The 14,105-nt window shown below is 35.1% G+C and overlaps 1 pseudogene; it reads left to right on the plus strand.

Moving 5' to 3' along the window:
• The first annotated feature begins 4,283 nt into the window (after positions 1-4,283).
• On the plus strand, positions 4,284-5,166 carry LOC149176370 (ethylene-responsive transcription factor ERF016 pseudogene; annotated as a pseudogene).
• The last annotated feature ends 8,939 nt before the right edge of the window (positions 5,167-14,105 follow it).

A 14,105-nucleotide genomic window follows, 5' to 3' on the forward strand; every position in this document is an offset into this window, starting at 1 on the left:
GTTTGTGGCATCTGGTGTAGGAGTTTTGGTAGGGAGAATTTCCGTAGAGGAGGCATAGGAGTTTTGCTGCCATTTTGGAGAGTTTTGGAGCTGGAGGAGAGTGCTCCCATTCAGTGTGACTTTCGCACTTCCTTGTGCTCATGTGGGAGGTGGAGACTCAACCATTGAGGTTGATCCTTGTTCGGAGAGATAAGGAAAGCATTAGTGGAGGTGATTTCTACTTTTCCATAGTGTTTGAGGAGGATTTTGCTAGTGTATTGGTAGACAGTGTGCTTCAGCAGTTTCAGAGGGTGTAGGGCCTTTGGGGGTCGATTTTGGAAGGTCAAAATCTGGCCAAACCATTTCTCTATTTATCTGGGTTTTGTGAAAGGAGTTTGTGGTTAAAATTTCAGAATTTTCCGGGTGATATTCGGGTATGAAATCATCGTTCTTATAATAGGGTGAATTGCTAACTTAGGAATTTGCACCATTTTTTGGGTTCGACTTTGGCTTGGAGATAGGCCAAAACCGTTCTGGGTTTTTCTTGGTTTTTGACAAGGACCTCAGAAATAAAATTGCAGAATTGTTTGAGAAATGGTGGTGGGGTTTTCAGCCATATCTTTGCAACAAACATTGTAGATTTGTTCAGGCAGCGCAGAGCAGCAGTTGGACAGTTTCTGGGTTATCATTGCTTCACTTGGGCATTGCTTCGCTTGCCAAAAAAGAAAAGACCAGGTGTATTCCTTCCATATATTTGTACTCTTGCACTAGTTAAAATAAAATGGCTCAGCTGCTTCCATATTTCTGACTATTATGGGTGTATTCTAATTGTTTTGAAATTTTTGTGGTGAAAATTTCTTATTTTCTTGCATATCACTATTTTTCCTATTTTGGAACATTACAGTGGTATCATAACATGATCTTGGCCCAGCTATGGGTAACCAATAAGATCATGGGAGATTTGGGCATGTATGCACAATGATAGGCTACACCGTACACCACCCATGGCTCAAGGGTGATTTAGTATGCAAGAATTCTGGGGTGGAATCCACTGGAACGATGAGAGGTTGGCTGAGTTGAGGTAGGTGTCAGACCAGATCCATCCTTGTCCTTACAACATAGCCACTAGAGGTGCACAAGCCGTGGGAGTACAACCATCTACACCATGTGAGGAAAGCTGACAGAATTAGGGACAATTAGAGGGTGAGTCAAGGAGACAATTTTGTTGGTGGAAACTTGGCTTTAGATATCAGGAGCCTGAGGAGAAAGTTGAGCATGATGTTGAGAGCCTATAGGATGGTGAGGAGCACATAAATCTACCCGGTCTGGTGTTGGAGTCACCATTATTCGAGATCTCTTTGATAGCCCTAGTTGACACCTTAGTGCACAGGATAGAGCTTACACACATAAAGCCATCTATTGAGGAGGAGCCACCCATGGATGAGATGTCGATAGTTGTTGAGGTATCTAGAGATGTGACTGAGTCTGTAGGTGATAGATACCCATGGTAGTTTCATTAGTTCCAGGTTGTCCTTCTAGCATTGAGAGAGAAGATCACGATAGTACGAGAGGCCATTCTATAGCAAAACGAGGAGCTAGAGGGCAAGAGAGTGGTTTGTGCCGAGTCAGCATCCAAACTAATTTGCATTGGGGAATGGTTGGATTCCCTAATGGTACCACTAGAGTGCACTTTAGAGCATCAAAGCAACCCTCTTCATACATACATAGATGGGGCTTGTAGCATCAATAGTTTGCCTTTGCACCTTAGAGAGAGAGGCAAAGCCACTTAGACATATTTTATGTGTTGACCAAGCCAATGAGATGAGGCGACATGAGCGGTGTAGGGTGCAACATTCGTTGCATGGAGGGATTGTCCTATGTATGAGAGTTTTTACATTCAATCCCTCTCTTGGGGTTGGATGGCAAGAGATTTTGAGTTGGTACCCGGTGCAGTGAGCTATAGAGATGGTAGTGGAATTACATGAAGCTCAGTGGGAGCTTTCATGCATTGGGGATACCAAAAGCCTCGATTGGCATTGGGATCTAGGTGGGACTACTTATCATTCCCCGGATATACCGGTTGACTGCGACCATGATGGTGTAGTTGGCCTAGCAGTTGAGCACACACATTCGCAGTTGATGTCCTTCATTGTGGTTGTATTAGCAAGATTTAAAGGTTGGAGTTTGAGCAATTTTGATAAGTGTTTTGGTCAAGGATATGGGAAGGAATCAAGTAATGAAATTTATCGAACTTGTATTTCTTAGTGAGGGAATAATTAAAAGCTAGATCTAGGGAGGTGTTCTCAAATAATGCTACTTTAAAAGAACACTCAATTTTCTAAGACAAGTTTTTCCTTAAAGTAGTTGGCCCTTTGATAGTGTAGTCAACAAGGCCTCATCAAACATAAACCGTGTTTGGTTTTAGGTATTTAATTTTCTTTTCAAGGAAGACTTTCTCGAAAGGCTAACTGAAAATTCTCAAGGAGAGGTAAAAAAGGGTTATGAAGAAGTAAGAATGATAGACAAGGAAAACATTGGTTATTTTTTTTCTTGAATTTTTCATTAAGAGTGCAAACACTGGAAACCCAATTAAAAGGCTTGGTTGATACATAAACTACCTACTTTTCTTGATAGATCATGCTTGCATTGAAAGAAAAGATAATGCTTAACAACATTGATGTCATCCATACCCTTCAATCATAGAGCAAAGGTGATTTGTTAGCCAATAAGAAAAGGAAGTGTGTAGGCTTTACTCAAAACCAATGCTCTAGAAAGGACTCATGTGTTGACAAGGCTACTCATTGCAAGATTTATGGTCACTAGCAAAACGAGATAGTGCAATCACTAAAAAAAATGGAAAAATGGGAAACACCAATATGGTTTTCTATAATTTTCCCATACTTTCCACCAATAGATGGCACTATGTGGGAAACCATATCAACTAAGGGGTTTCACTGACGATAGGTAGCTAAAGCAATAATCGAGTGGATTCTGGATGAAGAGACACCATAAGTAAAAGGAGAAAGGATTGAAATTGAAAAGAAGGGCATGAGTTTCAAGAGTTTGGAGAAGTGTATCAAAGGGAACTATTGCACAATAGAGATGTGTCAGATGGACTTAAACAAGAAAACCAAATGAAGAAAGAGACCAATATCCAATATGGCAATATTGCCTTCTTACTCATAGGGAGCTTCTTCATATCATGTAAAAAAATTCTAATAAGATGAGGCTTTTCCCTCACATTTTGCTAGAGCTTTATATACTCATGAGTTTTTTCTTTTTTCCATGAGTTTTGCATATCACTGTTAAAAAAACACAAGAGAAAAAATAAGCATACCATCATTAAATAAAACGAGGATTTGTTGTAATAATCAAACATCAGGATATTCAAGGAAGATTACACTTCAATTTTATATGATGTTGGAAGTGGGAGCCTTTCATTGATATTTCGATCCAATCATACATTGATGATGTTGAAGTGGTAGATGTTGTGTGATCCACACACTTTGATTCAATTTAGCTACCTTATTCTTTCCATGGGATGCTCCTTCTCTTTATGCATATGGTGATGATGTCTTTTGAATCATACAATGTAGATTTTAGTAATATAATTAAGATGACTTCAATGATTAAAAAAACCTCTTTGATCCATGTAAAATAATTATGAATAAAAAATATTATTTATTTTACTACATAGACTTAACCAATTCTACCTAAATCTTTCTTATATGTCCATTTTTATTTTTTTATACATGTGTTAGTTATTAATGTTAGCTTGATTAATGGAAATTTGAATTGAATACTAATTTATTAAAACGTATGTATGAAGCATATAGATTATTTTAGAACACACATTTTAAAATTATAAATATATATATGGTCATTTTCTGCATCGCAAAATTAATTCTAAACAACAAAATACGTCCAAACAAATACGTAATGTGGGGACGTCAAATTACAAGCCATTTTTGACATTCTGTATAAATGGATATGCTCTCCCTCTACAATTCCACTTTACGTTCATTGGACTCCTCGTCACCCGAAAGAAGCTTCCCATCAATTTCGTGCTCTTTAACTGACTCAAAAGTGTTCCGCATTATCGCTGAGGAACCACGTCACCAAATCAGATTCACCAATTTTTTAACCTTTGCGCCTATATTTTTATCAACGCATAAATCTATCGGAACACAACGCTGTTTGAAAGCGAACACGTGTACTACGCATAAATTCTTAAGAACTCAACGCGGTTTCTATATATATATATATTGCCCTGCATCTAACACTCTTATCCTCATCAGTGAGTACAGATATCCGACTATCCTAATATTGTAGATGCACCTTTATGCGTCCTGAGTTCAAACCCTCTAGGCTTCACACTCCCCCGTTTTAAAGACTTCGAGCTTCTCAACCACTTCCTGAGTTCGACTCCGGAATACCAGAGCAATAAACCGACATGGCTAAACCCTCGCAAAACCAGAACGCCCAAAACAGACGCCAAAATCGCTCACTGAAGTCGCGGCAGTTTAAGGGAATTCGAATGAGAAAATGGGGGAAATGGGTGTCGGAAATACGAATGCCCAATTGCACAGGCAGAATTTGGCTCGGATCCTATGACACCCCGGAAAAGGCTGCGCGCGCCTACGATTTTGCGGCGTATTGCCTGAGAGGATCAAAAGCCAAGCTCAATTTTCCCTTGTCTCCGCCGGAAATCCCCTGCGCCTCTTCTTTATCGCCGCCCCAAATTCAAGCCTCTGCCGCCAATTTCGCCGCAGAAGAATTGCAGCTGCCTTCTGAAGCAGCAATTTCATCGTCCTGTTCAGAAACGGAATCGGAATGCAGCAATGACAGCCATGAGATTTGGACAGAAAAAAGCCCGAGATTTTGGGATTGGGTACTTCTTGAATGTCTGGAGAGCGGCAAGTCTCCGAATTTAAATGAATTCCCGCCGTTGGATGAGTCTATGGAGTACTTTGGGGTGAATTTGTAGCTGAGGGAAGGCGATTCATTTTCAAATTCTTTTCGGCCGCGTGAGAAAGCCGAGGTTTAATTGTTGTTTGAGACATTTATGACATTGGTGGATGAATGCTCCTCACATTGAGGACATGAGCTGCCAACTCATCTGCAGAATTCAAGCAGATTCTCAATTATATTAATACACAAATACTACAGGAATATCTTTCCAACAAACCTAGCATTACTAGGAGAGAAATGAATACTGAAACTGGTATTTAAAATAGGAACGAATAATGAAATTAATATTTGGAATTAATTGATTTGGATTTTGACCTTTTACTCGACCATGTGATTCTGGTCGTACGATAGGCCACATGAAAGTCGGTAGCCGCAAAACAAACAAACTACAACATTAAGAGGGTTTAAAAACCTATATCATCCATATAAAACTATTTTATCCTTGCATCCACCAGTGTTTCGTTCTTCTCACCTGAATTTTTTTTTTTTATATGTTAATTCTCACTAGAAAAATTGAAAAAATTAAAAGATAAATATAAAGACAATTAACACGGATGGAGCAACGTTCTTGAGTTCTCGTTAGAAGATGGGATGATAACCAGGAAACTGCTGAATTAAATTATATAAGATCATAATTTGACCATAATTCTACATAGCAAACTAGATAAGAAAACGCAGTAAGCATTTATTTCTACACAAACTAGATTTTGAATTCAGCTTCACAAATCTAAATAAGTTTAAATTTGGATCCATTGAATGGCTTTTTATATCATTTTCTGTTAAGATTAGGCTTGATTCGGGAATGCCAATGTACAGTTCATGGTTTCAGGTGGTTTTGTGACCCTTGGTTTTATGTAAGTTGTACTTGGTTGGAATGAAGGTTATAAATAGACTTATTTATTTTTATTCGGTCGAGTGTATAGACTAAACGTTGATCATTGTATGGGACCAAGGGTTGAGGAGGTCTCTGACAAGAAAAGATCAGGGTTTTGGCCGAAATCTAATATAATCTATTAAAATAGATTTTTTTGAAAATTAAATAATTCTTGATATTTTTACGTGTGAGATTAGTTTTATTTTCTGGGTTTTCCCAGAATAATCCTTAATATTCTTATGTGTGTGATTACACCTATTTTCTGTTCGTGATTAATGTTTAATTTACCTTATTTTTTAATACATAACATCCTCTTGCAAGATCGCACGGGGTAGGCATCTCATAAAATTATAAAGAACCTCGAGCCCACATTCATTGGACTAACAACACATTGTGGGTACTTTCTCCAGTAAAAGGGGGACAACGCTGAGTATGATGTGAGTCCATCATAACAGGTACAGTTTTTAAGACCAAAATAATACAAAATACAGATTGAAGCATAGGGTTAAACTATGGATTAAAAAATCATGCATACCTTATTCTGATGACCATGGTTGTTAACACATGTGGCCATTGAATTAAAAATACAACATATGTAACCTAATGAAATTCTCAAGCTATACAACGCTGAAATTGCTGAAACTAATGATGAACAAAGTACTGAAATTGCAGAAACTAATTCCATAAATGGTACTTGAACAAAGTACATTAAACTCCAAGTATCTTTTTCACTATTAAATTATATCGAAAGACTATAAACTCCAAATATTTTTTTCTCTATTTAAATTATATCGAAAGATTATGGTTTTGCCCTTGGCTGCATCTTTCCTCTGATTAATCTTTCTTGTACAACCAACACTACAAGCTGCTTTCAATATTCAATATATTTCCATAAGTCAACAATGGCATTAAAAAAAACATGGTATAATTTGCAAGCCGACAATCTTTGGAAATTATAAAATTTTCAAGCAGATACAAGGTTTACCTCTCCAGATCTTGTGTACAAACGCCTAATAGTGAATCCACGACCACTGCTTGCAATCGGGCTTTCAATCTGTATCATAGACCATGTATTGAATAGTTCACATAACTTGATTAAATAAACTGGTAAATAAATTTGCAGTAGTAACTTTGCATGTGAACTAGAAAAGCAGAGAAATGGCAGAATGTCAATCCACAACGAATGCTAGATGGATTTCGGCTAGAGAACAAAAAGGTTTTTGGAAACCATTTACAGTGAAAGGATCCACACTCCCAACACCGACCAAATTTGCAGTTTGTCGGTCCACTACGGGTGTACGACACTAGTTTCAAAATCGTAACGCTCGCCGCATAGATAGAAACAAGACACTGGTTTTTAAAAGCTCAATCTTATCTCTAGTACCAACAACTGTCACGTACAAGCAAGTATCTACGCACAAGCAGGGCAGTTCCAGCATCTGAAAAAGCGGTCGCCAAAAGGATGATGGTGAAAACTTGGGAGTTGGTACCAGAAATAAAATATCCTTTTTCGTGTGGGTTAAACAATGATATATATATATATATATAATTTATTTATTTTTACTAAGAAGCTCAGGTTTAAAATTTAATTTCTGTAGTAATTTAGCTATAAAAAAATTTGGGTAACTTGATCGTGTTGTTTAAAATTTGTTTTTGATTACATACTTGAACTTAATATTTTGAAAGATTAAAGGGCACTAAAATTGTGACGAGTTTACAATTCAAACTTGTGAATCCAGCAAATCTCTATCAAATTTTGGACAAAAAACACACCCTAAAAATACCAAAAAACTAAACCCTCCGAAACATATAAGTGATAGCTTATGGATAAAAATAATATATCTAACTCCAATTTTGTAAAAAAGATTAAAAAAACCAAACCAACCAAATCTAAGTTACACTTGGTTACTTCCCAAAAAATATTATATTGTACATTTTTCCAACAAAATGGTTACTTCAACACGATAGATATGAATTTCAAAGAAATACTCTAAGAACCCTAACAAAAGACATATCTTTGCTAATCACCTAATAACCTATTTCTTCTTTTTTCCCTTCTTTTTAAGATTGATTAAATAGGAATATAAATGGAATTACTCAAAATAATATAATATATATAACTTGCTCTTACTCAAAATATTTTACTCAATAACCATGTATTAAACTCAATAACCATGTATTAAGAATCTATAAACTAATAAGAATATTTATTTTCAGTAACATATTTTACATTTAATGGAAGGAACTTAGCTCCACTGGTATGTTTCCATATGAGTGGGTTCAAGTCTTCAAAAAATGATATAAGATAGCCCTTATTTGAAATAATAGCAACTATATATACAAATTACCAATTCTATTAAGTTAACTATACTCATTCTAATTTTATATAAATGTATATATTTTTCAAATTTTTATAAAAATGAATTTATATTGATGTTTTTAACCCAAAAACAAATTATAAAATTAAAATATAGGAAAAAAATCTATATAGACAATTTCAAACTAATTTACTATTTTCCTTTCTCAAAAAAACATAAATAATTTAGAAAAATTATAAATATCATTTAAAATAAACACTTTATTTTTTACTAATAAAATTATTAGCTTTAATTTATTTTTCTTTTTCTTCTTTTAATTTCAATTCATTATATCACTAAAATTTGCATCACATTCTTATCACTGCAACCTCTGGGATCAATATAAAAAAGCTTTAAGTATATCTCAGTGTGAAAGTTTAACCTGTTAATTCGAACCACTCAAACTATACCTTGATAGACCAATCTACATATATTTTAACAAACACTTGATTTTTAAACTTGATTTTGTAAAAAAATTAAAGCTACAACTTCAATGACCGTGTAAAAGTATTTTAATATTCATTCCATGAACCGAAGTAGGAGCTTCAATTATCTTGTGAAAGTTAATTTTTTTTTTTAACTAAACCCAAGTATTTTCATTTTAATTTTAATTTTATTAAATTACTAATAATAATACATATAATTATGTACACATTACACAAGGGTTTTTTCATTTTAATTTTTATTTTATTAAATTACTAATAATAATACATATAATTATGTACACATTACACAATACTTCACATTTTCTATTGACATATTTTATGATGTTTTTTATAATTTAACTTTTTCTAATATGATATTCAGTGTGTAAAGAAAGGTTTTTTTTGGATATCTTTTATAATGTTTGGTATAATTTATTTATTTTTAATATCATATGTATAGTGTGTAAAGAGAGATTATTATAAATATTAAATTTTTGTATGTATTAATTAAATTGAAATATAATGTTATGAATTCTTATAATTATTAATATAATTTTATATTATTTTAATTTATAGCTATTATTTATATTTCATATATATTTTACATATTTGTATAAATAAATATTACTATTTGTAATTATATGTTTATTATATACATTTAAAAATGACGTTTTAAAGTATCATAGTTATATACAAAAATTATGATTATTTAAATTTCTTTGAATGGAATATGGATACCATGAATTTCTTGTTGAGAAATAGTTTGTAAATTTTATTAATAAAAGAAAAATTACTATATAAAAAATTGAATTGAATCCACTTATTTTATTATTATTATTATTCATTTTTATTTTATATTATTGTTTTAATTGAGTTCAGATTATATTTTATTATTATTATGTTTTGATATAATGCTTCATTATAACATTTCATCTAATGCACCATTCCAACGTCTCTCATGGTTTCAAATAAAACTCCTAGTATGTTTCAACAACATTAAAAACAATATGGCACATATTAAATATAACATTTACAATAATGTTTGTTGAATTTTATAAATGGAGCACTTGAAATGCTTTTAGTTTTAGTTATGTAATATGTGTTGAGGCTGACAAAAGTGTTGTTGAGCAGGTATTATGGATTCTTCTATCGTCTTTTCATGGTCACTTTTGGTAGGCATAACAACCTCGCTAGGAAATTTGTACAACATATAGTAATTTCAATTCCCTCCTTTGCATCATCTTTGTAGACTAAAGCATCTCTCAGCTTTTGTGATATAAATCCATTGATATTTTGTGCTGCTTCTTTGACATGTGTGGTTAGTCCCATTGTTGGATTCTTTATCTCTATGGGAAGCCATTGACTAATTTAAATGCTAGCATTCTTATGTCCAAAATTTTGATTGGGTTAACTAGCATGGAGAAGAAGCAAGGATAAAGAACCATTTTCCCACCCCTTGCAAGGTTTGATCCATGAAATCCCGCATTCTTGTGTTTCAATTGCTAGATGTGACTCTTAATTACCCACTACACTTTATTGTATAACTTGTGACATCAATGTTGACCTTTGTCAACGCAAAAAAAGAAAATCCTATGACTTTTTTGAAGAAAAACAAAGATGTTCCAACAAAGTTGTATAACTCCATTGATTCTCCCAAGATGGATTTCGTTCATATTGCTTCAGTGAAACACCCAAGGATCCTTGAAATGGGATGTTTGAAAAGAATGTATTCAAGTAACCATTATCAAATTTATCAACAAGGTAGATTTGGTGGAAATGGTTTTGATATAAGTGATGGAGGATGAGAATTTAAAAGTTCACATTAAGGAAGGATACATTTCAACCCAAAAAAATCTTATTTGGATAGAAATTGAAAAGGAAAAGCTTGAATTTTCCCTGGCGCTAGGGTTCTAGGGATTATTTTGAGAAAAGCCAGTGTTCATATTAGAAATTTGATTACCTTAACGGAAACCTCCATTTATTGGATTCCCAAAATATTGGGATGGGTTACCTCAACTAACATCCTTGCATGGGATTCTAGAATTTCTAGAAGGGCATGGACCAAACTAACATCCTAGAAGAGTAGAACATATTACTCCCATGATGATGAAATAAATAAAAAAGGATTCTACCAATTGGATCACTGAAGGATGGAAAAGTGATATTGAGAGCAGCAGCGGGGGGGGTGAATCAATATTATAAAAAATTTAATAGTCTTTATGTTATTTAATTTATTATCTAACAAACCACAGAACAACAACATGAATCAAATAGTACACACATAGGTAAGGATACACAAAAATTTACGTGGATACCCATATGAGAGAAGACAACAAAACTTATGTTTAAATATTATTGTAGGAACCAACCTACTATTACATTCAATTTACTAGCACAAACCAAAAGGATACACCCTGTAACACCTCCTCCCACATTTACCTGCTTTTAAAAGCTCTTCAGGGTAAACATGAGTCGAGTGTTATATGAAATGACACAACCTCTAAGTTCCAGTTGTGGAAGTGGGGCCTACAATTGGAAACTTACTGGTACCACTCAGGAACACCAAATAACTCAAAATTTAACCAACAACCTCTTATGATTAGATCCTCAGCTAGAACTTCTTTTTACAAGTTTTACCCTCCAACCTCACCCTTAAAACACTATGCATGCAATTGGAAGGCTTAAACTGCACCCATAAGCCTTCATTCATGCAATTATAACCGAATTTCTCTAGTTCTGTGCATACGGTGGCGAGATCTGTGCCACTTTTTTAGGGCTAGCCTACAGTCCTTTAACTAGAACTCATTAGAACTTTCTAGAATGCAATATAATATGATGAAAAGTCTAAACAATGAAGTATAGGGCTAGATGTTAACCAGGATATTCCAAACACATGATAAACATTTCGTCAAACATATGGTAAACATAATAGCTACAGTTCATGAATGCATATTTGATCATGATCTTCTTAACTTCATTCAAGAATCATCAAAGAGGCGCTATGCACTCTCAAGCTAGCTGCAACAACACTTGTTAGCCTATACATTCATCAATCATTCAATACATTATGAATCATGAAAAAGACCCATAACAAGAGCACATCATATAACCATGCATATAACCAACATATAACCATAACGGAATCCATAAAAAAGTATCTATAAGATCAAAATAATAACAAGTACATGTTCTCATTAATCACAATAAGAAATAACTCATAATAACATATGTAGAAGCCAACCAAGTCAGGGACTTCCATGTACCACTCAATCATAGATTAGGCTAAACCAAATCTCTCTTTCAACCAATCACCCCAGTGCCATATTCCAAGCATGAATGTGGAATCATATGGGTTAAACCAAAATAGAGCCAACCAAGGATTCCAAATGCCAAACCACCTCAACCCTCATCCATAATCACTTCACCTAACCGGTCCGGAAATCACTAATACCAAACCAGATTGATCTCTTCCCAAGCTCTCCAGGGCTCCAGGGATTCTTTCTCAACCCACAACATCCAGGAAACCCAAGATACTATAGGTTTCCAGAGATATCCCATCTCAAACCATAGCGTCCAAGGAACCTAAGTTGTTATAGGTCTCCAGAGATTATATCCCAACCCACAACCTCCAAGGAACCCAAGAACCAATCAAAAATCCAAACAGGGAACCCACAACATCATGGCTATCCAGGAAATGGCAAGACAACACATAAACCACTGTCAATCTAGGGAAATCTCCATGCCAATGAGAACATATACTAAATAACCACATGCATGTATCATGCATCCAAAACTCAACAAGAAATACACACATGCATCCTATTACCTACAATGGAGTCTTGTTGTAGTTGTTGATCCAACCTTCTTTTCCAATGCCCACTATTTCCTTGCTTATCCTTTCCTTCTCTCCAAATCCAAGTGAATGCAAGAATTCTCCAAGAATGGTGTGCAAGAGTGTAGCAGAGCTAGAATGAGCAAATGTTGAGCCAAAAATGTAAAAAAACTATCAATTGTTTCTCTAATGCCTTTTGATCATTGATGTCCCATTTTTCTTTATTTTCCTTCATTTTCTCTCTAATTTCCCTTGCATGCATATTTGTGTCTCTTCACCTTCATTTTCTCCTATTTTCCTTTATTTCTCATAATTAAATGTCATTTATTGCCTCTTTACCTTTTCCAATTCGATAGCTATTAATAAACCACAAGTGACCCCAATGTGATGTTTTCCACACCATTCAACTTAGAATATGTGTCCCATGACCTTAGTCTTATTTTATTGATCCGGATTTAAACAGGAACGCAAAAAATTACATACATAACCATAAATACAGAGATGAAGTATAACTAATACTTCATTTCATTAGTGTAAAATACTGAAATATGCTTACAAACAGAAGTGGAAATAAACTAGCTCGGGTGATGGTAGCTTATCTCTGAGAAGAGATGTGGCGGCTACATGCTTTTGAACTACATTACAATGAGGCTCAAGAGCCTTTTTATTATTGAACAATAAGAACAAACCCTAAACAACCAAAACCCTAACCCGAGGAGATGTAACACCAAGAGTTTATGGACCCCGTTGGGGTTAGTTGGACAACCAACTTCTCGGGGTCGTGACGTGGTCATATTATCTCCATTTGACGTGCATGATACCCCGTTGGAAAGATCTCTCCGAGGACTACGACAAAAAAAGACAATTTTATTAAAAAAATCGCTAGCGGTAGATTTCCAAAAAAAAACATCGTTTAGGGCCTCAAAATGGCTTCGGAAGTTTAGGACCCAAAAAACTGCTAAAAAATAGTAAACTATGCTACAATTAAGGAAACTGAAAAACTGAAAGAAACAATGGTGGGGGTCCAAGTGGAATTGGTGGGTGGCCACCAATATCCACCTGGATCATTCCTCCCCCCTTAGGAAGCAATGGTCCCCATTGCGTTGAGTTCCTCCATGAGATGAGGAAACTTCTGCTGAACTTGGTCCCTAGTGAGCCACTTGCCCTGATGAAGGAGTTGGCCTGATTTGACAACTCGATACAGTTGGATATTTTGCTGGTGAGGGTGCTTGATCTACGTGTCCATGATCCGATCAGTTGCAGCTTGTTCCATGCAATCTGGATTTAACTTTGTCGGTGTGAGTTGTTCTACAATGTCGGATGTGTCTAGTAATGGTGGAAAGTATGGCCGAAGGCGTCCACAATGAACACTAGGTGCAGGCCAAGGAGTGGGGGAATGCTGAGCTCAAATGCATTGTCTCCCACAGTCTTGGTAATGGTGTAAGGACCATATCGGAGTGGTATGAGTTTCTGATAGGCTCGTGTAAGGCGTTCCTTTTGCAAATGAAAACAAACTTTGTTGCCCACCTTAAACTTGTGTGGAACCCGATGTTGATCATGTCGCTGCTTGTACTTGGCATTTGATTTCTCCAGAATGTCGTGGACCTGCTGGCAGATATGTTGGATGTGCTCAATGAAGTTGTTTGCCTTATCGGTTTCGCACTGGA

This window comes from Pinus tabuliformis, chromosome 4_1, assembly GCF_031772625.1.
Source record: "Pinus tabuliformis cultivar Carrire ecotype Pingquan chromosome 4_1, CPIR1, whole genome shotgun sequence".
Taxonomy (NCBI): Eukaryota; Viridiplantae; Streptophyta; class Pinopsida; order Pinales; family Pinaceae; genus Pinus; species Pinus tabuliformis.